Source organism: Pleurodeles waltl, chromosome 1_1 (genome assembly GCF_031143425.1).
Source record: "Pleurodeles waltl isolate 20211129_DDA chromosome 1_1, aPleWal1.hap1.20221129, whole genome shotgun sequence".
Classification (NCBI taxonomy): domain Eukaryota; kingdom Metazoa; phylum Chordata; class Amphibia; order Caudata; family Salamandridae; genus Pleurodeles; species Pleurodeles waltl.
Window position 1 is genome coordinate 601935999 of NC_090436.1, and position 25158 is coordinate 601961156.

General features: G+C 46.0%; 1 protein-coding gene across 2 annotated transcripts in view; it reads left to right on the top strand.

The window, feature by feature from the left end:
* The first annotated feature begins 14627 nt into the window (after positions 1–14627).
* Positions 14628–25158, top strand: part of FER (FER tyrosine kinase) — a 772263-nt gene continuing 761732 nt past the window's right edge. The window contains exon 1 of one of the 2 annotated variants that reach the window (XM_069226363.1): positions 14628–14821. The gene's annotated coding sequence lies outside the window, so the exon portion shown is untranslated. The remainder of the gene's footprint in view (positions 14822–25158) is intronic. The other variant, XM_069226371.1, reaches the window with a different exon arrangement.

A 25158-nucleotide genomic window follows, 5' to 3' on the forward strand; every position in this document is an offset into this window, starting at 1 on the left:
CGGGCCAGGCAGAGCCTCACGCTGTGACGGCCATCTTGCCCGGCGGTCAGGCCACGCCCCCCACTAAAAAGAGTTATTGTACCTCACAACTCAATTAAGTAGTTCAGGGAGAAGTGCCCAGGGTTGTTATTACAGAACTGTCCATACCCAAAGCGGTTTGCCCACAAAGTGGCCGAATGGGGCTCAGAACTACATCATAGGTCTTCAAAGAATAAAGAGTTGAAAGTGACTTTTGTAAAAGTGAAATTTTTCAAATGGAAGCTAAGAAAGAAGTCACATTTCCAAGTAATGTTAACCACTTTTGTGCGTCGGATGGCCAGGAAGCATTTGATGCCACTGTGCTTGTGTGCGTCCACGCACACAGCACTGTAAATCCCTCTGGTGCAGGCATTCTGGATTTCCTCTTGCAAAAAACAGCCCCATCTCCAGAGGCTATTTTTTGGTTTTCATGGAAATGGCAATCAGAGCTCATGGAGCGCCGACGAAAGTGAAATGACCCGATTGGCTCATTTTGCTTTTTCTCCATTGGTGTTCGTGAAGCTATCCCAGCCACCTGAGCACTGATACAGACTTGAGAGGTATCGTTGGAAGGGGAGAATCTCCCCTTTCTAATCGTACCTTTCCCAAGTGGGTCCATGCTTGAGGATTGCCCAAGGAGGGCAATCCCCAAGCAGGGATCCACTCGAATAGACACCAGGATGGGGGAGCTGCCCCTTGGGCAAGGACTTTTGCTCCCCCAATATTTTTCTGGTGCAATTCAGTCTTTATGCTCCCCCTGAGGGTGCAGATGGGGGCAGTACCATAAAGCCCACTAGCACACCAGGGAATATGTAATTTATTTAGTGTTAGGGTGGAGGCTGCCCAGGATGGGCCTGTCAATGCCCCCACCCCCACCCCTAAAAAATATACAGTCTTTCTGCCCCATGGGAACTATAGCCCCCGATCTGCTCTGCACCCACCCCCATCTGGCCAGAAAGCCCGCTAGGCACCAAGGGCTGTTTTTTTAATAGTGTAGGGGTGGGGGCTGCCCAGAAAGGGCATAACAATGCCCCACTCCTAAATAAAAAATGGCACCATCCTTCTGCCCCTCCCCCCCCCCTTGGGAGGGGGCAAAAAGCCTGCTAAACACCAGGGATTAATTTTTTAATGAGTGTAGGGGTGTTAAGCATGGGCATGGCAATACCCCCACCCACCAAAAAAAAAATGGGCACACTCCTTCTGCCCCCCTTGGGGGACAGATGGGGCAACAGCTCCCAATCTGCTCCCTTGAGCCTGCTAGGTACCAGGTACTGTTTTATTTTTAATAGTGTACAGGTGGGGGCTGCCCAGAATGTGCATGGTAATGCTGCCATTTCCCCAAAATGGGCACCGTCTTTTTGCCCCCCCCACCTCTGGACTAACAAGGGGCAATTCAACTTAAGCCTCTAGTTTCACTGGGCAAACCGACATAGAAAAAAAACTTTAAAAATTTACTCTGAAGGGATAGATTCATATATTATTTTGGCAACAATAATACCTCAATTATTATTAGATTGATGGTGTTTTTATTATACCTGTTTTTCTTTATATTATTTATGCAATTATTTACAGCTACTGTTCGGAAAAAGGACCACATCCACTAATGTGTTCAGCATGTACCATAACCTTAAATCACCAATTAATCTTTTACAGACAATTGTTAAAATGAATACACTTATGCACACGTATCCTTATATTACAGTATTTTCGAAAGTGATGGCCGAATCTAGATAATTCATCTCATATTGGTCCGTGTTCAAGGTAGTCCGCATAGACAAGAACTTATCAGCTATGACCCAACTGTCTCACATGTATTGTGGACTGTGGCTGCTAGTCTTATTTTCTTCTATTGCTTTCCCTTTTAATCATGGACTCCTTGTATATGTAAAATGCTGACGTGTTTCGGCCTGGTGGTTGATGGCCTTTCAGGGCGACATAAGAAACGTGTCTATAAAAAACAAACAAACATACACACAAACACACCTATTATCATCATGGGGAAAATCAAATGGTTTGGACAAGTAAGTTCACTAAGAATAACCATCCACTATATGCTGTAAAACGATAAAATGAAAAAGTGATTAAAAGTGTTTAATGCTGAATAGACCAGTACATGCATCAGAGTAGAATGGCATTTGTCCAATCTATAAACAGCAGCATGCGTCTAGATAGTGGCAGTGTGCTAATCCAATCCTCATTATACCTAAATGCAATCAACCGTTGCCAATCGGTGAAGAAGCCCAGGCATCCAAACTCTCAGTAGGAAGCCAAAAAAAAAGTACGTGCCAACCGGTAGACACCGCATGGTGGCCAGGGGGGTGACCCAACTAAAAAAAACTCCTACCTCTCTAACCTGGGATGTGGGGAATACCGCTAAAGCACAGGGGAATGTTCCTCTCTCTGTGTGCAATTGGTTGCTGCTAAGACGTACTTTGTGGGAACAAAAACAGTTGTGGCTGTCAAGATACTGCTCATCTTCCCCCAGTTTCCAGAACTTTCCATCACAGAAATGTGAGGAAAATTTATTTTGTTGTTAAAGTTTGGGGTTTGCATGGGATTCTTGGTACAAAAACGTGGTGAGAGCCATGCAAGTCAGCCCACCCTGGATAACCCTAGGTGTCTAGTTTTCAAAAATGTACAGGTTGGCTAGGTGTCCCTGGGTGCCAGCTGAGCTAGGGTCCAAAATCTAGAGCTACCCACATTGGAAAAAGCAGGTCAGTTTTCAGTAGATAATGCGTTGCATACATGTGTGTGGGCCGTTTCCTGTTGCGGGCACTAGGTCTACCCACATAAGTGAGGTACCATTTTCATCAAGAGACTTGAGGGAATGCCGGCTGGAAGGAAGTTTTTAGTTCCCCACGGTTTCCACAACTTTTTTTTCACATAAATGTGAGGAAAATGTTTCTTTTGTCAAAGTTTGAGATTTGCAAAGGATTCTGGGTAAAAAAAAACGTGATGAGAGCCATGCAAGTCACCCCACCATGGATACCTCTAGGCATTTAGTTTTAAAAAATGTATAGGTTAGCTAGGTTTCCCTAGCTGTTGGTTGAGCAATGATTAAAAAAGAGCTACCCACATTGGAAAAAGAGGGTCAGTTTTCGGTGGAAAATCTGATGCATACATGTTGTGTTTTGCGCCATTTCCTGTCGCGGGTACTAGACCTACCCACTCATTTTGAAAAATACCCTCCAAACCATATACTAGTACGGGTACCCACAAATTGAGAGATGAAGAAAAAAAACACTGCTCCTAAACTCTAGATTTTGTGCCCATTTAAGAAATACATAAGTTTCCTTGGTACCCTTTTTTCACTCTGCGTATTTCACTCTAAGTATTGGTCTATTCTCAGTACTGAATGAAAAACCATTGTATGGTGAAGCTAAGCTGTTGGCTCTGGGTACCTTGGGTTCTTGGAGAACCTCCCAACCCTATATATCCTCGCAACCAGAATGGTCTAGCGGACGTAATTGTGTACTGCTTTGGTCAATTGTTTATTGTGACAAAAAGTTACAGATGAAAATGTTGTAAAAAAATCCTCTTTTTCCTACTCATTTTCAATATTTCTTTATTTCAATGGTTATTTACCTTGGGAAACCCTTGAAGGATCTACACATATGACCTCTTCGAATTCGGAATGTTATCTACTTTTCAGAAATGTATAGGTTTTCTACATCACCCATGAGTTTCACACTGGTTTCCACCACAAGCTGGAAGTAGGTTGAGAGCACAAAAATAGAGCAAATAGGGTACCTCTTAGAAAATTGCTAAATCTGTTGTACGAATTTATTTTTGATTCAGCTCTGCATGTTCCTGAAAGCTGAGGAAATGGTAACTTAAGTACAAAAAACAGACACTTATCTGGAGCACATTTTCCCTATTTTTCTCCATAAATTCAGAATGTTGCTTTATATTTTGCCTATTTTCTCAGTCCCCTCCAGGGGAATCCACAAACCCTGGGGAACTTTAGAATCCCCAGGCTGTTGGAAAAAGAGGACACAATTGTGGCATGGATAGCTTATATAGCACTTGCAGTGGTTATTGGGGGCTAGCAGAAAAAAGGTTTAAGGGTGATCCTGAGACCAGTACATCAAAGGACCTTAGAGAAGTTTTGCATAAATATGATTAGAAAACAGCTTCAGAGAGCCCGCTACCCTCAACATCAGTAAGTTCCACACTGGCCTACAATGCTGCTGCCTCCATGAAACCACCACCACGTTGCAATACTGCCAAAAAGAAAAGAAAAACAAAATCGATAGATGGACTGCTTGGATAGACACATTTGATTTTTTCATTGATGCACTTGAAGAGAATGATAACACAAAGATTATCAAATATCTCAAAAATCTTGCTGGTGATGGTGTGAAACAAGTCATAAAGAAAATGCAGAGAACTGATGAGGAAGTCACATACCGTCATTAAAAAAGCATTCAATCTCAAATTCAATCCAGTATGAAACACTGATTATGAAAGATACATTTTCAATCAAGAAGGCCAAAATGTTGGTGAAACCATTGATGAATTTGTGGAGAGGCTCGACGCACTCAAACACTGTAAGTTCAGTGAGTTTAATGATGAAGAAGCTATGTGTCTTAGAGTTATTGATGGATGTTTGTCAGATTTGTTCAGACGATGAATGCTGAGAGAAACTCTCAGTCTGGAATAAGTGCTAATGACTGGCAACGCTGATAAGCATGTTGAAACACAAGCTGCTGACATGGGTTTGGAGGTGCCCAGAGTGAATCAGTCATCAGTCATGAGTGTGAAAATTAAGCCAAAGTAAAAGGCTGAAAGACACAAAGTGATGTCTACATGTAAAATGAAGTTATGTTTTAGATGTGGCTTTTTGTTTCCACATGAAGGTAGATGTCCCACCACTGGACAGATATGTAGGGGCTGTGGAAAAACAAAACCATTTTGTGACACTTTTTAAAGAGAAAGAAAAAGTAAACCCGTCCGGCGTGAGGACAAAATAGCTGTTAGTTAGAACGTTTCAGAAGCAACATTCAATGCATGCCCACAAGGCCAAGCGGCGACATCAGTTGAGGCAAATCAACACTAAACAATGTTGATCGTTATCAAAATTATTGTCAAACGGTCCTGCCTCCATATCAAGTTAAAGTGGAGAAGATGGTTGTGCCATGTGGATGTTTACCTTAAAGTAATGTGTGCATGATGGACTTACCTCATGTGAAGAAAAATGTCAATAAATGAAAAATCGACATGCCAAAGCACCAAAATCATACAAACACTATTCAAAGATTAAAAACGAAAATAAATGGTTGTTCGATCCCTTTCTTTATTAACAGTAGTGCATTGATAAACATAATGCCTGAAGGGAAATACAATGAACTATCTCCACTACAGCGGCTTACGCCATTGAAAACCAAAGTGTATACATGGCCTGCATCTATGCCTATAAAGAGTCAAGGTTCATTTGTAGTGAAAAAACACAAGAAAAAAAGGTGCAAGCACCCATCCATGTGCTTCAAGGTACAGTGTCAAGTGCCTGTCCAATGGGTTTCAGCACAGCTGCTGATATAGGACTGATTTCTGTGAATTAAAACATGAATGTTTATCACCAAACAATATGTCCATTCCCTTTGTTATTTCATGGTTTAGGAAAGCTTTGATTTTGAAAGTAAAGCTGTATATTATTGAGGATGTCCGTCCTAGTTTCCGTATTTAGATAAGAGGGTTGAAAAGGCCTGTCATCTATGTAACTGCCTTTCTCCAAATGTCAATTAACACACCCTGAACATGTCAGAACTTCCAAAGCATACATGGGAGAGAATAGGCATCAACGTTTTCGGGCCACTTATTAACTGACATCTCCTGATGGTAGTTGTAGACGAATACTGATGTTTTCCATTAGTAGAAGACCTCTTATCCACAACTTGTAAATGAGTCACTGAGAGATTAGATGGCATCTTTGTGACATGGGGAACATGTTCCAGCCATTTTGAAGTCTGATAATGGCCTGCCTTTTAGCAGTCGAGAAGTCAAAGAATTCCTGAAACATATTTAAAGCATCAAAAGAGTACACCTTTGTGGTTGCAGGCCAACAGAATACTTGAGCATTTTATGAGTATGCTAAAGAAAGCAGTACAGCCTGCAACTCTTGAGAAGCTCAGTTTGAAAACTGTATTGGATTCCACCCTACAAGCTTATCCTTCAATACCTCACTGGACCACAGGCGAAAGTCCTGCGACGTTGATGTATGGGAGGGCAATGACAACAAAGATACCTCAATGGACCAATAAGAGAGAAAGAAGTGAGAACATGATTCATACAAGGGACTTGGATAACAAGCGGAAAATAAATTCCTATGCAGACAAGAGGCGACATGCAAAAAATATTACTTTTAAGAGAGAAGATTTAGTGATTGTTCAACAGATGCGCAGAAGGAAATCTGATGCTCCATGATGCTGAACCTTTCCACATGGTGTCTACTAAGTTACACATGGTGACTGCCCAGTGCCCTGGGAAGTCTGTTACCACAGACTTCTCACTCTAGGCCTTTGATTCATAGGTCTTCAATTGAGATGGTGAAGGAAAGACTGAACCTGAGAATTTGGTGACTGCTGTTACCACTTCACCGTCTTAAAAAATCTCTGACACTGAAGATGGTAGCTTCCAGTAAGCAGATCAGGTTGACCGATCAAAGCACCAAGAAGGCTGATTGAAGAGATGTGGTTGTACATGCTTCTATACAGGTGCATAAAGATTTTGTAAAAAAAAACGTACTTTAACAGAGGAGGAAATGCAATATCTTGCAAGTTTTATGACTGAACCCTTTTGGCTCCGAACAGACTCTGTAGAAGTGTGACCTTGTTGTTAGAGAGGAATACAAAAAAAGCTTGTTTTAGAATGTTGAGTTGGCAGTTACACGTAGAAGAATAAAGATGTGTAATTCAGCTCCATGTGTGGCTTAGTCAGTTGTTGTGGGCTGGTCAATGAAGAGGACCAGTTTGGGGTCCGCGATTACCACCTCCTGAGGGCGGGACTGGCAAGCGACAGGAGGCACCAAGCCCACAAAAATGGGGAACAGTGATTGACTGGTGTGATATGAAGCCAAAATGAATCAGGTGCCAAAATAGCGGTAGCTGCAAGGTCTAAAGGGGTGTGTGGGACGGCACCTCCAAACAAGGACCTTGCAGCATCAGTGTGAAGAACCTTGACCATGTGGATGCTGTGGGACCCTCGTTGGGAGGCCAGAGCAGCAGCGCAAGAATCGCCAGAGGAACCACGCACAGCCCAAGGCAAGACGGAGCTGTCGTACCTGGAACAAAGCACAGTACCTTAGATCGACGGGTCCTATCACAGCAGCGAGCACCTCGCTATGGTGGAGGACCCAAGTGAGGAGCTGCAGGCTGCAACAAGCAGAAGCGTTGAGGAGCAGAGGGCAGGGTTCGGGAGCAGCTGGGCAGCTGGCCGCAAGTTCAGGAGCAAAATATTCTCTCCCAGCGGAGTCAGCAGAGGGCAGCAAAGGTGATCAAGAGGCTGCGAGGGCAAGCAGCCTTTGTTGCACGGCCAGAAAGGACATTACAGGGGCAACAGAGGAGCAGTTGAGCCTTGACTTGAACATTTACTTGGTGTATCGGGCCGAGATGCACTTTCCAGTCTTCGTGCTAAGGGGGATCTTATAAACAAACGCAGGGCTTTACAAAACGAATTGCCCACCCTTCATTATACATCCTCTGGCTGTACCAGCAGGGATTCATAAGGCCTGATGATTGCCTTTTTACAGCCCAGGAAGTGGTGCAATGGATAGAGACTTGAACCTATAGATTGGTGAAACCATTTAAAGGTGGTCACTCCCACCTAATTCGTGGCAGCACTCAGAAGCAAGGGGTTACGAGGTGCCATAGCACTGGAATTTGGTGATAGCAGCAGCAATAAGTTCAAGTTTGAGTGATTTGGCGAAGAACCCAGAAACCTAAGTTTGACCCCACTGTGTATTAACTTATCAAGTCAAGCATCCCACCCACAGACAAACAACTAGAACGCTGGGGTCTGAGTAGGGATCCATCAGCACCTTACTAACTGATGGAGGAGACAAATAATTATGCGGATCGGAGAGGCGAAAGAAAGTGCCCCGGCCGACTGAGGGATGACTGAGAGGTAGCAGAAGTAACAACATGGAGGAAGACAGCGAAGTCAGTGGAGAGAAGCAGCGCAGCACCAGAACTGGATAACGATCTGGAGGAGCTGTTGATAAAAGCAAGGAAGGGCAAGAATTGGGTCAATGAAAAAGTACTTGGACTATCTGAGCAAGGCCTAGCAAAGAGACAGAGGATTACAAAGGAAAATACACCCGCAGGGACAGCTATACAAGGCAAGGACAGCAGTGTCTCAACCTAGGTCCCAGGGTGCTGGCAGCCCCTGCAAGGAAGACAGTAGCTTTGGGTCAGAGGGCCAGAAGGAGCACAGAGTGCCGATGCACAACCACAACACCATGAAGCGGCATGAGGGATGACTCCCCTGATCTCCCTAGAGGGGGGTGGGGAACGTTTGGAGGCCTGCAATTATGTCCTTGAAAGGGGTCAAATCAGGGCACCAGGTGCCTGTATGGCTGCAGCCACGGCACCTGGAAAAGAGAGGCGCACAGCAGGAGGGCGAGGAGGGCGCACGCAGCACAGAGCAGGGGTGCCTATCGGAAGTATAGCTAACTTTATCATGCATGTGGGGGTAGTAAACTCTACGTAGCACGACACTCCAGCACAGCAGCTCAATCAGGCTCATTCTAGCCAGGATGACCCATGGCCAGGGGAGATGGGACTCTGGCCCCAGCAAGCGCAGCCCCCAACACCTCTCATGGGCACCCATTGGTGGGCTTGGTCGGGTACGGCGGCTGCCTTTCCCCCAGGCTTTACCCCTTTCTATTGGCCTGGCATAATCCCTTGGCAGAGCAAGGTTGGGGGGGCGAACACGGAGCAGATACCAAAGGTAACCAAACAAGTGGAGGTGAAGCCAGGTGTGGCAACAGCTAACACCAGTGAAGCCCAGATGACCAGGGAAGGCCACGACAAGACCAAAGAGGGTGGCAAGGAGGCCAGGCAGGCAAAAGTAAAGGACAAGGGCCCCTCTGGGGAGACCACCCCTTGAAGGCATGGACAGGTGGGCAACCCAGGGGCCGGGGACAGGGCACTCGGACAGCAAGCGAGTACATTAGACTGTCCCCGGGTGACCCTTCCATAACAGCAAAGGAGACAGGCCTTGCTAGCCTCATCCCACTGACATTCAAAGAAAGGATTTGGAGGAAGGAGTTCATAGATATATTTTCCATCCTCGAGGTATGCCAGGCTGGGTTAAACTTGACTACACACAACAAGAAAGAAGAAGAAAAAAGGGACAGACGCAGACCGAGAGTAGAGAGATCTATAGAGAATTGGTTGTTGTAATTTCCAACCTTGGCCTGCATGTTTGTGGAAAGATTCCGAGAAAGAATGGCGGTGTTATTCCTCCATGAGCAGAAAGTGCATGCAGCGCAGCTGAAGTACCAAGGGGATGCATTGCTGCGATATGATGAGGGGTTCCTGGAAAAATGAAGACTTTGCCAGTTATCAAATGGGACCAGCAGGATTTGAGGGTTTTACTAACCACATGCTGGTTGCCAGGGAGGGTGTGAGTGCACAGGAGCATAGTTTTCACCCATCAGGGGCTAAAGGGAAACTTGAAGGGTTCACACACAGTGGAAGGGCAAGAGCCCAGTCGGAAGCAAGCAGGGTAAATCTTGCGGAACAGCATACTGGAAATATGACAAGGATGAGTGTAAAAGGGGGCAGGCCTGCCAATTTAGACACAGCTGCAGCAATTGTGGGGGAGCACACCCAGTAGTCGAATGCAGAAGGGCAAAAGGAGCAGGCGAAGGAAAGGACAGCCCCAACAAGGAGTAACAAACTCAGGAGGGGCCCACAGGGGGGGAACCCTGGAACCCCTCGCTTCTCTTCCAACCCCGATCCACACAGAGCAGCTGTTACACTTACTTAATGAGTACCCAAAGAGGAAGAAGGGACAGTTGTTGGTAGAGGGATTTGTTGCAGGTTTCACCATCCCATACAAGGGCCCCCAAGCACACTGCCTGTGCAATAAGCTGAAATCAGTAAGTGACAACCCAGCAGTGGCTAGGAAGAAGGTGACAAAGGAACTCTCTCTGGGGAGGGTGCCAGGGCCATTTAAGGAACCCCCCCTAGGGGTGGTCCCAAAGAAGGAAGGAGGTACATTTAGGCTAATTCATCACCTGTCATACCCAAAAGCGAGTCTGTAAATGATGGTCTGGACTCAGGTAGCTGATCGGACTCCTAAGCGACTGTAGACGGTGCAATAGGTCAATAAAGGTGGCAGGGAAGGGTGCTTTGCTAGCAAAAATGGATACTGAGTCTGCTTTCCGCCTCCTGCTGGTGCACCCAGATAGCTACCACCTGCTGGGTTTTCAGCTTGACGGCTCCTTTTGCTAAGACAGGTGCCTACTGATGGGTTGCGCCATTTCCTATGCAGATTTTGAGACCTTCAGCAGCTTTCTACAATGGGTTTCTGTACAGAAAGCGGGGTGCAACCATTACCTATATGACTTCCTATTCTTTGGGAGGGCGGGCCTCACAGAGTGTGAGGAGCTGTTTTATACCACTGGCATAGGAACTAAGGCGTGCCACTGGCCGGGGGAGAAGACGGAGGGCCCAATCACATGCCTGTCTTTCTTGTGGATAGAACTGGACAAGGTGGAAGGCTTGTGCAGGCTCCCTCAGTCCAAAGGGGGGTTGAAGCATGTCATTGAGTCACTGCTCGCGAAGAAGAAGGCAACACTGGGTGAGCTGCAGCAACTCCTAGGCAGACTCAACTTTGCAAATAGGGTGATCCCAGCCGGCAGGCCATTCACCTGGCATTTGGCATGGTTAAGCAGAGGTCTGACACAAAGGCACCACAGGGTACGGCTCACACAAGGATTTAGGAAGGACTTGGAGCAGTGGTTGGGCTTCTGATGCAGCTTTAATAGACTTCTAATATGGTGGGAACCTTGGATATCAGCTAGGCAGTTGGGTTTTGGGATAGTTCTAGGATCAGCCTGGACAGCTGCTAGCTGGTCAAGCTCCTGGCACACTGACAGCATGACCAGGACTATCACAGTGCTAAAACGCTTCCCCATTGTAGTCGCCTTCACTAAATGAGGGGCAGGCTGGCCAACAGGCAGACAACGATATGGTCAGATAACCATGCAGAGGTACAGGCATTGAACCTGGAAATGGCACGGGCCCGGCGGCAGTGCACCTCTTACGCTACCTAACGGGGTGCCAGCTAAGGGATAACATTGGGGTCAGGGCTAGACACATTCCAGGATGTGAGAACTCAGTGGCTGATGGGTTTTACGTTTTCAGTGGCAGAGGTTCAGGGAGCTCGCACCTCATGTGGCTCCGCACATGATTAGGGTGCAAGAATGGGTGTGGGGACTAGTGGACCAGTCCTGACGATGGTAGTGGACAACGCATTAGCCCCCAAGACAGCAGCAAGCTACCGTAAGTGCTGGGAGTTCTTCCAGAGAGCCACCGGCATCAAAGGGTGTGGTGCCTTTACTAATGAAGAAGTGCAGGATTCATTCACTGGGTTTTCGCGGCAGGTAAGAGCATAGCATGGGCACAAGCCCACCTTAGCACAGTCTCCTGCTATGCAAAGTTAGCACTGGGGACAGATCCGGCCAACTCATTCTACTACAGGGCGGCCATGAAGGGTTGGGGGAGGCTACAACCCGTCACCAGGACCATCGATGCCCCATTGAATTCTCCGTGTTAGGAAGGTTAATAGCACTGCTACCCAGGGTATGCAGATCGGGTCACGAAAGCGCACTGTTTAAAGCAGCATTCACGCTAACATTCTTAGGAGCCTATCACGTTAGCAAGCTTGTCGCACCCTCCAGGACAAACCCAGGGTTCGCTTGCCTTCACCAGGAAGATTTACACATTGATGACCAGTACATAATCCACTTATGGAGGTCGAAGACAGACCAGGAGGGGAAAGGTAAATATTCACACTTATACTGCTTAGAGGAGAGCGCCCCCTGACCAGTATGCAGCATGAGAGACTACACTATCAAAAGGGGTGCAGAAGGGTCTACAGTTTTTTCCAGCATGAGGATGGTTCTTGCTGCCTCAGCCGCCTTCAATTTATAGAAGTGCTTAAGATGGGCATCGCCAAAGCGGGGCTACCTCCAGACAGGTTCATGTCTCATTTGTTTCGCATAGGTGCAGCCACAACAGTGGCAGTGGGTGGACTAAGTGAAGAATGAACCAAAAAAATAGGATTTTGGGCGTCAGGCGCCTTCAAATGTCACATCAAGCCCACAGGCCCCTAAGTCATATTTTTTCTCATAGCAGGCTTTCCTAGAGATGGGCGCAGAAGATGGATTATAAGCTACTTGTATATTACGTGAGCGCAGAGGTGGGTGGCGTCGCAGAATTACAAAAGACTGTGGTTGAGGAACACATCAGTGAAATGGTTAGGACAGCCAAGCATGAGATTGGCCCAGCTGCTCCCTGTCATACAGAGTACTTTACTACGAGGAAGGCCAGACGCTGTGGTGATACACTTAGGGGTAAATAACAGTCTGCCTAGGGATGACGGACCTACTAGGAGCAATGGTATCCATGCTCACAACGGTAGTACGGCTGTTGTGCCCCGCTGACATGCTGTGGTCCTAAATCATAGAGAGAGGGGCCAGGGACCACAGGGCAGTGGAGAGATCCAGGAGAAAACTAAATATCTCCACGGCAAATGTATGGAGGGAAAACTTCTATGGCGTTCACTTGACAGGGGCAGGCATGGATATGTTCTTGCTGAAGATAGTGGGGGCACTTGAGCAACTAGGTTCCTCGTAGGGCGACTGTTAATACTCCAAAAATGTCTCTCCTCTTGTTTGTTGGGGGGGTGTATCGAGAGGGTATGGAGTACACTGACGATAACAGCCAGGAGGGAGCTAGTGGTCTCTTGCACGTCTAGGAGGTGTTTAGCAGTACCCAGGCTGGGGAGGATGCTTTACATGTTAAAGAAGTCCACTTCTTTGAACTTTGAGGAGACTTTATTGTATTTTACGTGTTATTTGTTGTTTAGCAAACATTTTTGGGCTCGAGCACGGGCTCTAAGATCAGAGCAAGACTTTCAGGGTCTGTCCCTATTGTAGTCTCTCTTTGGGCTTTTAACCACGCCCATCACTTTCGTTGATTCATGGGCTTGCCTTTTAAAATTAGCTTGCCTTTTCCACTGTTTAGCCCTCCTCAAGAGCACCAGCCAACTAGTAAAAACATGCAAGGTTCCATGTTTTCCGTTTCACTTCTGGACTAATTTTTATTTTATTTCATTGGCAGCGCGATCTTGCTGGGCAGTAATAGAGCGTTTTTCATGACTACTAGTTTAATTCTATTGTTTATCCTAGTGCTCCTTCGCGAATTCAAGGTTTCATACAGCGTGATCGCGTGCTTTTTTTTATTTGTATTTATTACTGTGCAAAGGGAAACCCAGACCGGTCTTTTTTAGGGTCGAGCCTGCGTTGCATGCGCTCGCGCATGCGTTTCGCAGCAAGACTCTTTTGTATTTAGAAAAGGGCTCGGAGCCCTGTCAACTTCACGCCAGTGTTTTTTATTGGTTGGTGGGCTTCCCTAATAAAATCTGCTTGCTTTCATTAGTCGGAGGCACGCATATGTCATGCCTTTTCCGGTCGCTAGCTCTCCTCCAGTGCAGCGACCAAGTACAGAAAACATGCAAGGCTCGCTGTTTTCCATTGGGCTCGTGGACTTCTTTTTCTCTAATTTACGAGCCCGATCTCGCTCGGCAGAAGTCAAGCGCTTTACATACTTGATTTCACTTTTTCGGGTTATGTACATAAATGCACTTTTGCCCGATAGGTGAAAAGTCGGGTTAGGAGTTTACATCGCTATCAGCTCTAACATGAGCAAACGCGAGACCCGATGCATTGTAAGTGCTTGTTGTTCTAAGTCGCCTTCACGCTCATGGCATGGCGCTTTAAATAGGCTCCCTTATGTGAAATTGTATTACTTTTCAGTTTATGTGGCAGGCAAAGTCCGGTAAGGAGTTTACAACGCGAAAAGCTCTAACTCGAGCAAACGCGAGACCCGCTGCATTAGAAATGCTTGTTTGACACGCCATCCTCTAGGAACAATTAAGCCATAAGACTAAAACACCCCCACGGCGTGCATTAGGCGGCAGCCACGCCCTGCCAAACAGTGGGTGCTATATGAAAAACATAGTCCTGCGCCACCTACTGGGCGGCAAATAAGTGAGCCGAGTTCTGTACAAACTTTGTAAGTGCGTGGGAAGAGCAAAACAAACCCACAGTCCACGCACTAAGTGCAGCACTTCATACTCGCTATGCTCGCGAACGAGGCAAGCTTCCTACATAAATGACTTTTTAAAGGTGGGGTTAGAAGGGTGACAGATCTACGGTGCACGGGAAGAGTGCATTAAAATGACACAAGACGTGATAGGGCCGCGGGTCTTGACGCAGGGTACTGGCCGGATGGATCTCGACGGAAGAAGTTATCTCTCCAGAGTCTCTGTGCACTGCGAGGAGGTCTAGTCTAGGGATAGCAGGAAGCGACGTGCTCGTGACGGAGGGAAGAGGCCGGGTGGCTCTTAGCAGCGGAAGTCTGTGAACCCGGTCCCGTTTGTATAGGATTGGTCCAAAGAGGCTTCAAGCTTTTTCAGCAGTAGTTCATCGCTTACCGAATGTGTCTGGCAGACGTCATCCATTGCAGAGTCTGAAGCCCTTCAGTGGACCGAGCGCTGGACTCGCAAGCAGGTACATTTTGTGTCAGAGGTTACCCCCTGTCAGGAAGGGAGGGACAAGGCTTCCCTGTCGGGTCTAGTTCACACTCTGTAGCAACGGGAAGCCGCGGCCGATACTACTGGCTCTATCCGGGCAGCGGGTCCAGTGATGTGCTGCAGTGCTCTGTCTACTTAGGGTGTATTCAGAAAAGATCTGACACCCAGGGATCACATCCATATAATCCTCAGCGAGAAGACTTTGTGGTCTTGTCACACTAAATGGGACATTCAAAGCTCATCCTTGAATAGTACACCACGCCCTGTCAGACTTTACCTCGAAGAGCACAAACTATGATGGGGGCTCGAGCACAAGCCTGTGGCCAACAGAATGCAAACTCCTTGATTAACAATGCATTTCGCTGCCAAGTGGCACCACGCCCCCATTTGTAATGTGAAATCTTCAGTTTATCATTTTAATCAACTGCATGTTGCATCGTGGAATTCATGTTGAAACAATGTAGGTATGGGGTCAAGAAATCCCAGGGTGCAGAGTGGAGTCGGCTAAAGAGCATTGGGTGGCTGTAAATGTCACACATATCTGGGGGCACTTGCACACACTGAATAGTACTCACTTTTGGCACTTGACTTAGTATGGACAGCTCGCTCCATATCATCGTGGATTCCCTAGGTTTTCTTATTACAACCTAATGCATACATGGTGTTGCATCTTAGTTTGCACACATGATAACAATTAATTGTAAATCAAAATCCCGCAGACTGGAAACCTAGTGTCTATCTATGGTGGCATGCTGAGGCGGATGTAGTATAATTTAGTGGAATTCTTAAATATACCATTTTACTAAATATGTAATCCCCTGAAACCAAGTGTCCTAGCACACTGCAACTTGACTGGTAACCAGAAGGAGTTCCAAAGTCTCCTTCGCTCCCGGACATTACACTTTCTACTCATATCACCTAAAACGATTGCTGTTTTGTCCACGGATGTCTGCACTGGAAATCTCCCACCCCAATACCGCAACCACAAGAGCAAATTTAAAATGCTGCTTTCTGTGGTCATCTAAGCGAAATTACATATAAAGCACCAGCTGCATGTGGTAAAGAGAACGCACAAAAAGAAGGTTGCTGACGGTGTTAGGACAAGTTGCTCCTAGTCTGCTGATTATACAGTCTTACCCTTAGAATTATCATTCAGGTTTCTGATACTTCGATGATGACCAAGTATGTCAAGCATACACTGACATGCCGGTATTAATACGTTTCTCTTTATGTACAGCTTTTATTGTCAACATTGTACCGACAGTGTCGAATTCTATGTAACAGTGGCTTAGTGAGCCCACACTTAGCACCTGCTGTGGGAGCTGCTGCTAGGCGCTATGGCCTGGGAGTCTAGGTCACCCCTAAAGTCTTACTTATTGCTTTAGCTCCCCACTTCGGACAGAAGCTAATAACACCACAGGAATGACGTAAAAAAGCGTAGGGTCAGAGGTCGTGGGCTGGCAAATGAGCTCAGTACAGTGCTACAGATAGGGAAAGAAAAATGATGAAAATTAGAGAGCGAAATAATTAACGAGTGAGGAGGAGGGACAGAAAAGAAACAGTAAAGTAAGGCGAAAAAAGAAAAGTGGGAAAGAAAGAGGAAATTGAAAGGAAGGAAGCCATCCAACACTTCCGTGTTAGGGCAGCCTCAGCACATTGGTAATGCTTTATTATTATTATTTCATGATTGTCCTTTCAAACCCGATGGAAGACATTATGCTAAAGTTTCACGAAATTATTCTGTAGCATGCTCCACATGTCACTTAAAAAATGTCCTTAGGACGAGAACAAATCCTGAGCTCTAGCACTACAGTACTGAACCCTTTGAGGGTCAAACTCATTCGCATCTGTCACTCAGGTATGGTTTAATGGGGAGAGGCCGGTATTTTAATTTTCTGGATGCTTTCATTCACTTAAAGAACACTACAGTTGTGAGAGATTTTTATGAATTTAACTTTTAGGTCATTAATAACAATAAGCAAAATGCATTTTCACACTTGATTACTTCTTTTAAACAAATTCTTTATTACCTCTATAAGTATATTTCTAATATGCGCAAGATGGAAGTCTCCCCGTCACTCATTTCCCCCTTCCGCCCCCCCCCCCCCCCCAACCCGGCCACTCTTTCGCTTAACAAACTCTGAAGCACATAGTCAAACTGAGGTATATTGGTTTATTTCCACTGTTGTTGTTCTGCTCACGATGAACTTTCTGCTTTTTGACAGCTTGAAACATCCCAAGGTTCCTCCAAGGGTTGACTGTAGCTCATTCATTCACACAACACATTATTGTTCATGTATCTAGTTATGTTCTAGCATCTCCGGACAGCACTAGCATAGAGGGTACTGAATAACTATTCACATAGTGGGATTGTGCTTGAGTGCTAAAGCAATGTTTATTTTTCATGTGCTCTGATTTGCTGATGAAATTCTACTTTTGCTGACACCAGAGTAAGTCTCCAGATTTTGTTGTTTGATATGTGGAAAAAATTATTAAAAGCCACTTGACTTTGGGGATGAGGCAGACATTTTCAGAAGACTTTCCTGTTTTACTAAGGATGCTGTCCGTTTCTTTGCAGATTTTGCTGCCCATTTAGGTCTTAAATAATTTCTGATTTCCTTTTTTATTCTCTGCAAAACTCTGTATTGAGAGCCGTCGTAGCATTGCACTGTACCTCTTTATTTGTAATTTTTTTATTTTTATTAAAACCCTTTTAACTTTTCATTGATCTAGAACTCAGTTATGGAATTGGCCCATTCAATCTATCCCATTTAGTTAATTAATTGAATTTATGATTTTTGTTTCTTTGGGAGGTGCCTTAACACTGGGACACATTGTCTCATGAAATTGAGGCTTAACACATTCTCCGATCCAGTGAATGTGGGAACTCTGATTAAAGTACATTTTGGGATGTCTAAATTTTGGGGTACCTCTTTGCTTCCATACTGTATTGGTTTCTACATTCCGCTGCAGTTAAAGCTCCATTGAGCTGTGTGTAATTTTTCTGCTCTACCTTCCATTTTCCACTTTTGTGCTCTGTGACCGAGCAGGAATTAAGGAGAGACAAGAGGCTGCTGATAGACTTTTAGTACTAATGAACTGCATCTCACCTTCCCTCTTTACTCCAGTCCAAGCTTTTAAGTATTAAATGACCATACTGTTACTTTTCTTTTTTCCAGTCTAGCATATTCAGGGCATTTTCTGGAAGAACAGATGCAGCTCGAGGGTTTAATACTTATGGAGAGAGGACAGGTGCACACATTTGCTTTTAATAGTCCATTTGATTGAGCATAAGTAATACAACACTAATGTTACCCTTCAAAATAGTCCAGGTTCCTAATTGTTTCGGAAGTCTCTATTAGTGTCTTGATGCAAAATGAAGCATTGTACCACAATCTTCGTGCAAGTTACTACCATATCACCAACCTTTTGTTACCTCCAAGGTGACAGTGCAATTGTTTAAAGAATTAACTTATCCCACCAAAACTAGAATATAGGGTCAGGTTTGTCACCTTGTACAAACGATGTATTTCAAGCTGAAACTAAAATAGTTTTGTACATTCACCAAGGGGATCAACCCCTTCACTGCTAGACTCCCCGTCCCCCAAAAGTGTTGAGCCTCGTTTTTAGCTATTCGGGGTAATTTGCACTTAGGGTTCCATAACTTTTTTCTAGATAAGTTACCTAGGCCAAATGTGTGTCCTTTCGTTTCCCAGTATCCTGGAGAATTTAAAAGCGCCCAGGGTTTGTGGATTCCCCTACTGAAGACAATAGGCAATACATAGCAACATTTTGAGTTTATTTTTTAATAATAGCGAAAAGTCTGTTTTTTCACCCTAAAAATGGCACCCACAAACGGTTTGTTATACTAAAGTCACTAACTTCACAGCTTTCAGGCACACACATAGCTGAATCAAAAACATAATTTATACCACAATTTTGGCATTTTTCTAAGAGGTAGCCTATTTTCCATATATTTCTTTTTTCTTTTTTAACCTACTTCCAGTTTGTGGTGGAAACCAGTGTGAAATTCTTGGGTGATTCAGAAACGCTATACATTTCTAAAGACTAGACAGAATTCCGAATTCAGCAAGAGGTCACATGTAGATCCCTCAAGGTTTACCCATGAAAAATAACTGTTGAAATAAAGAAATAATGAAAATTAGAAGGAAAAAAACAGGCATTTTCATCTGCAACTTTTTTTCACAGTGTCAGAGTGACAAAAACAATGTACCATTACGTCCGCTAGACCCCTCTAGTTGCGGGTATATATAGAGGGTTTTTAGGTTCTCCAAAAACTCAAGGTACGCAGAGCAAACAACTGACCTGCACCATACAATGGGCTTTCATTGGGTACAGAGTATAGACTAATTCTGATAGTGAAATAGGCAGAGGGAAAAATGGTTATCGAGAAAACGTATGTGTTTCTGGAATAGGCACAAGATGTAGAGTTTATGAGCAGTGGTTATTTATTTATCGCTGAATTTGTGGGTACCCTTACTAGCATATGATTTTGAGCGTATCTTTCAAACCTTCATCTTTCTTATGCACTGGTTTACATATGAAATGCAGCAAAATACAATTGATAACAACAAATGTTCTACTATTTTATGCTCCTCTAAGTCTAACGATAAAAAAATGGTACCTCACTTTTTTTTTTTTTAAATATGTTTTTATTGTTTTATCAGCCAATTGGCAACATTCAAGTGAAATACAAGAGATTACATTATGTTTCGACACGCATTGTTCATAGCGATTATTTTGTTTGCACATTCTGCAAGTCCCTTGCAAGTCCACAGTTACCCAGCTTTGGCATTACAGAGTTTATTTTTACGGTACGCAATAGGTTCGGCATGTGCAAAGTTATTGAAGAAACAAAAAGGTATAGCGAGAAAGACTAAGATAAGAGTTAGAGCGGTCCCGGTGGGCACAGGCAGAGGGGGGGGGAACCAGGGGGGGGGGCAGCAGCAGGGAGAGCCAGGCGTCGGGGGGGGGAGAACGGCGCCCACCTCAAGTCACGCTGCAAGTCCCCGCGCTCATCCCAGTGATGCCGCACACAACCGGGTTGTCTCAGAATAACAGGGGTCCAGCCCGCCTGCAAGTTGTGGGCAGCGGTGCGGGGACAGCGGATCAAAAGAGGAAGAGACAGCAGGACTCCACATCCGGCAGACCTATCACATGTCTGCGCATTTCAGCCTTCCAACGATACATCTGGGGATTCAGACGAGGGGTATTTCAGTTTTTATATTGGTTTACCTCTTTCCCCATGCGTATCAGTCAACCTCTATAATAATGTTTTACATTTGCCGCTGAAGTGACGGCAATTATCTCTTTCTTGTTAATTTAGGGAGGGCGTTCATCATCTTTGTTTTCTGCAGCTATCACAAATAAATTCCATTTTAACTAGGATACCTTTATCCAGTATGTTCTGTAGTGGCTGTGTTTCTGCTTTGGCCCAACGTATTACCTCCTCTCGCCACTGGGCAACACTGGGAGCGCCCGGGGCTTTCCACTGCATGGCAATAAGGCGTCTATACAGCACCAATGCCAGGGCGATGCATTGATATGTTCGTTTGCGTTTTTTAGGGTGGGGTGTTATGCCCAGTAAGAACACTTCGGGAGTGGGGGATAGTGTGGTATTTGTCCATTCAGCAAGCAACGTTATTATGTCTATCCATGTGTTCCTGATCGGGAGACATTCCCATGTCATGTGATAGAAAGTGGCCTCTTCTGTGTCGCATCTGGGGCATGTCTGCGGTGATCGGGGAAACATACGCGTTATGCGGTGTGGTGATAAATAAGTCTGATGCACATAGTTAAACTGTGTGTATCGGAAGCGGGGGTTACGTGAGACCTCGCAAGTCATTTTCATCGCCTGTTCCCACGAGTTTAGTGTTAAGGGTTCCGGTAACACACAATCCCATTTATATTTTGCTCGTTCCTGTTTGTGTTCGGTCTGGGCAGCGAGGATGCTGCATATATTCGATATGCTTGATGGGACATTGATGCTCCCCAGCAGCTCGTGAAGCAAAGGGGAGACATCCGGTTCCGAATTGCCGCTTCTCCACCACTCTCGCATTACCTGTCGGACTGCACCGTAGGCTATGAATCCCCCTTGACCCAGCACATGTTTGTCAGCTAATGCCTCATAAGTTTGAATTTGCCCATCTTGGTAAATGTCCCCAAGTGTGTGTATGCCTCTGCTACCCCAGGTGTTCAGTCCCACCATGGCTGCTATTTTTGCCAATGTCGGTTGAGCCAACAGTGGGATCCTCGGGGAGTACTGCAGATCTTTTCCGCATTGCAGGAAAGCCCAGTGTGTGGTGGACAGCAGCATATTACTTGTGTGTCCTGGGCCGGTCCGATTCATGAGGTATTGCAGTACCTCTGTACCGTCGAGATCCAACAACACCCTCTGTGCTTCCGCACTGGTGGGGTTTCCAATCCAAGTAGATATCCATTGTATCTGAGCAGCTGCGTAGTAAGCTTCAAATTTGGGGGCACCCAGCCCCCCCAGTTTAAGCGGTTGGAGCACTTTTGTTAATGCAACGCGTATGCGGCCATTGCCCCATATTAGGTCCGTTAATAAGCTATTCAATAGTTTGAAAAAGGAGCCCGGCAGTACCAAGGGTAATGCCATGAAATAATAGAGGAGGCGTGGCAGCACTATCATCTTTGCAATGGCTACTCTGCCCACAGGAGACAATGGGAGTGAGCACCAGAAGGATAGGGAGCCCCTCGTTGATCTGACCACTTGGCCAAGGTTACCATCTCTTAGATCTTGTCTATCATGGTATATATTTACACCTAGGTATTTAAATATGGTGTAGCACCATTTCAAGCCACCCAGGCTTGATAGCGTTCTAAGTGCTTCGGGGACAGGGCGCATAGGAAATATGCACGATTTTGCCCAGTTCACTGTTAACCCGGCCACTGAACCAATTTTTTTTTAAAGAGTTCTAATAAGCCCGGGAGGGCCACCGCATGATCTCGTAGAAAAATCAGCGCATCGTCTGCATATAAGGAGACTATCTGGTGTGTCTGGACATCTAGGACGCCCCATGTGGGGGCCATTATACGGAGGCGGGCGGCCAGAGGCTCAATAGCTAGTGCAAATAAGAGTGGGGATAGCGGGCATCCCTGTCTGGTGCCTCTTCCAATGTAAAAAATTTCGGAGTTCGTGTCCCCCGTCTTAACCCTAGCCGTTGGGCCAGTATATAATGTTCTCACCCAGCCGATGTATGTTTGCCCAAAGCCCATGCGATTGAGTGTTTCTGTTAGGAAAGGCCATCCCAGCGTATCAAACGCTTTTTCTATGTCCAGTGAGACTGCCACCTGCTGCTCACCGTCTACCGGAGAATTTCCCATCAGGCGTAATAAGTTCCTGATGTTGCTGAACGTACTGCGACCAGGTATGAAGCCTGCCTGGTCTTGATGAACCAGCTCTGATACACATGGGAGCAGGCGGTTGGCTAGTATTTTGCCGAGTAATTTGCAATCTGTATTTAGCAATGATAATGGCCTATATGAGCGAACATCCAATGGGTCGCGACCTGCCTTCGGCAATACTGCTATCAACGCCTCATGGCATGTATCAGGGAGCTGGCCCCGTTCTAGAGCTTCCTTTAGCATTGCTAGATATGGGGCTAAAATCTGGGATTGAAACGTGCTGTAGTATTCGATAGGTATTCCATCGCTGCCGGGTGCTTTGCCGCGTGTTAGCTGCTGCAGTGCTCGTTGGATTTCAGCTATCTCTATCGGTCTGTCTAGCTCTGTCATTTGAGCGGCAGTCAGGCGACTCAGGGTAATGCCGCTGAAGAAGTCATTTATTTGGGTGTTAGTGGGCGGTGCCCGTGCCTGGTACAGCGAGCTATAGTACTCTCTGAAAGCGTTATTTATCTCTGCCTGTGTATTAACAATCCGCCCTGTTTCCAGGCGGATAGCGCCTATGGGGAGGTTCCGGCGTTCATTATTTGTAAGCCATGCTAATAATTTGCCGGATCTGTCGCCTTCTGCGTGTGTACGGGCCATGTAGTGTCGGTAGTCGAAGTATCTGAGGCGGCTATCTGTCTTGGTCCATTTAGAGCGCATGTTAGTGAGTTTCGCTAATGTAATAGTGCCTTTAGCGAATTCGCATTCAGAGGATTGGATTTCTTGTTCCAATACTCGGAGTTCGCGCACCAATGTTTGACGTACTCCTACTGTGGTTGATATACATACCCCCCTTATAACTGTCTTATGTGCGTCCCATTCAATAGCCCTGGAACTAGACGTCCCAGCATTCAACGTGAAATATGCTGAGATGTGCGTAGCTATATCCTTCCTAAAAGTGGGATCTTGTAATAATTGCGTTTGCAGTCGCCAGGTTGGAATACATGAGTGGGGCCTGCCCCATCTTATTTGTGCTATGAGTGGGCAGTGATCTGAGATTACCCTGTCGGAATACTCTGCGCTCATTATTTTATGTGTTAGGTTCTGTGAGGTGAGGATGAGGTCTATTCGGGTATATAGTTGGTGTACTGGGGAATAATAGGAATATTCTCTTTCGTGTGGATGCATGTGCCTCCATATGTCGGTCAGACGTCGCTCTTCCATCCATGTGCCTAGCATTAGGGAATTTTTCGTTGTCGGGGCGGCTATGAGCGGAGGTTGTGATCTATCCTTATCTATGTGTAGAACACAGTTCCTGTCCCCTCCCCATATGCTTGATGTAGTTAGGTCGTTGGTTAATTGCGATACCTTTGTTTGTTTGTAAAAATTCGCCTTGTTTAATGTTTGGGACATATAGTCCATTTATCACGAGCTCCTCCCCGTCCAACAGCCCCTTTAGTTGTATAAACCTGCCATCCTTGTCTTTTATGCTGTGTTGTACTGTGTAAGGGACACCCGGGGCTATCCAGATCAGCACCCCTCTGGCGAAGGATGAGTCGCCAGCGCTATTTATTGCGCCCGCCCAGCATTTTTCCAACTGAGCAGCCTCTGCAGGTGTAATGTGTGTTTCCTGTAATATTGCTATGTGTATATGGTGGCGTTTTAAGTACGCATTTATTCTATGACGTTTGTTAGCTCCGGCCATGCCCTTCACATTCCAAGTTATTAAGTTATATATGGGTTCCTTATTCATTATGTTGTGTAAAGCCGTAAAGAGCTATCTGATCAGTTCCCGCTCCGTCCGCCCCACCCCCCGCACCCCCTAGCCGCGTCCCCACCAACCCACCCTGGGCACCCGCCCACCAGCCCCCGCGCACCGAAGAAGAAAGAGGAAGCCCATAGTGGGTTAAAAATAAGAAGGAAAAAGAGTAATATAACAACCAAAAGGATATTGCGGACTGTGTCCGTCTGTTAAACAAAGTGGCACAACCGGTGCCTAAAGTGGCTTCCAGGGAAGTCAGTTCCATTCGGATACCGTTCAGGTGTAGGGGGTCGTAGATTAATCGAGGTCAGGCCCTTGGATGGCCCACCTTCAGGATATATCTTTGCCTCTGCAGTCCGATGCGTGTTTGTTCAGTTTTCAAAGATTCAGTCATTGCTTCTCATGTTAATGGCTGCTATCCACTGAAGATCTCGGGGAGAGAGCCCCGATGTTGAGGGCGTGCTACACCTCAGTCGCTACAGCTACCGGAGAGGGGCCATGGACGCCAATCCTTCTCTTTTAAAGTTCGATCGCGGCGTGAGGTCCGGACCCACCAACAACGGGGAGGGGGATGGGCTTGTGTCTCCCCCGTGGGAGGCAGTGTCGTTGGTGTCCGTTTCGCTCCTGGTATCCAGCAACGCACGTGCAAATGAGTTAGTGTCTTTTAATATTTGTGCTTGGTCCAAAGCCATTTGCGCTTTTGTGGGGCGGGAGGATGTTTTAGTTTTTTTCTTCTTTCTGGAGCTAGCGGTAGTCCATTCTTCGGATAATGTGTCTTCCTTAGCCGGATCGACCAATCCTTTAGCGTGGATCCATGTCCATGCATCTTCCGGTGTGGGGAACATTAGAGTTTTCTCGTCCATGACGATGCGTAGTCGTGCTGGAAGCATGAGGGAGTAAGTGATACCCTTTTCTCGTAGCAACTGCTTGATCTTGAAATACCAACTCTCCTGCTCTGTACCTCCATTGTGTAGTCAGGGTAGGCTGTTACCCTGCTATTTTCCAGCGTGATCTGGTCAGACGTTCTAAAGTATTGGAGGACCAAGTCTCTGTCCCTATAATTTAGGAAGCGTGCTATTAGTGGTCGGGGCAGCGCTCCAGGGCGAGGCATTCTGCTCGGAATTCTGTGCGCCCTTTCGATCACTGGTATTGTACTAGGGATCTGTTCTTTAAGTGTGTTT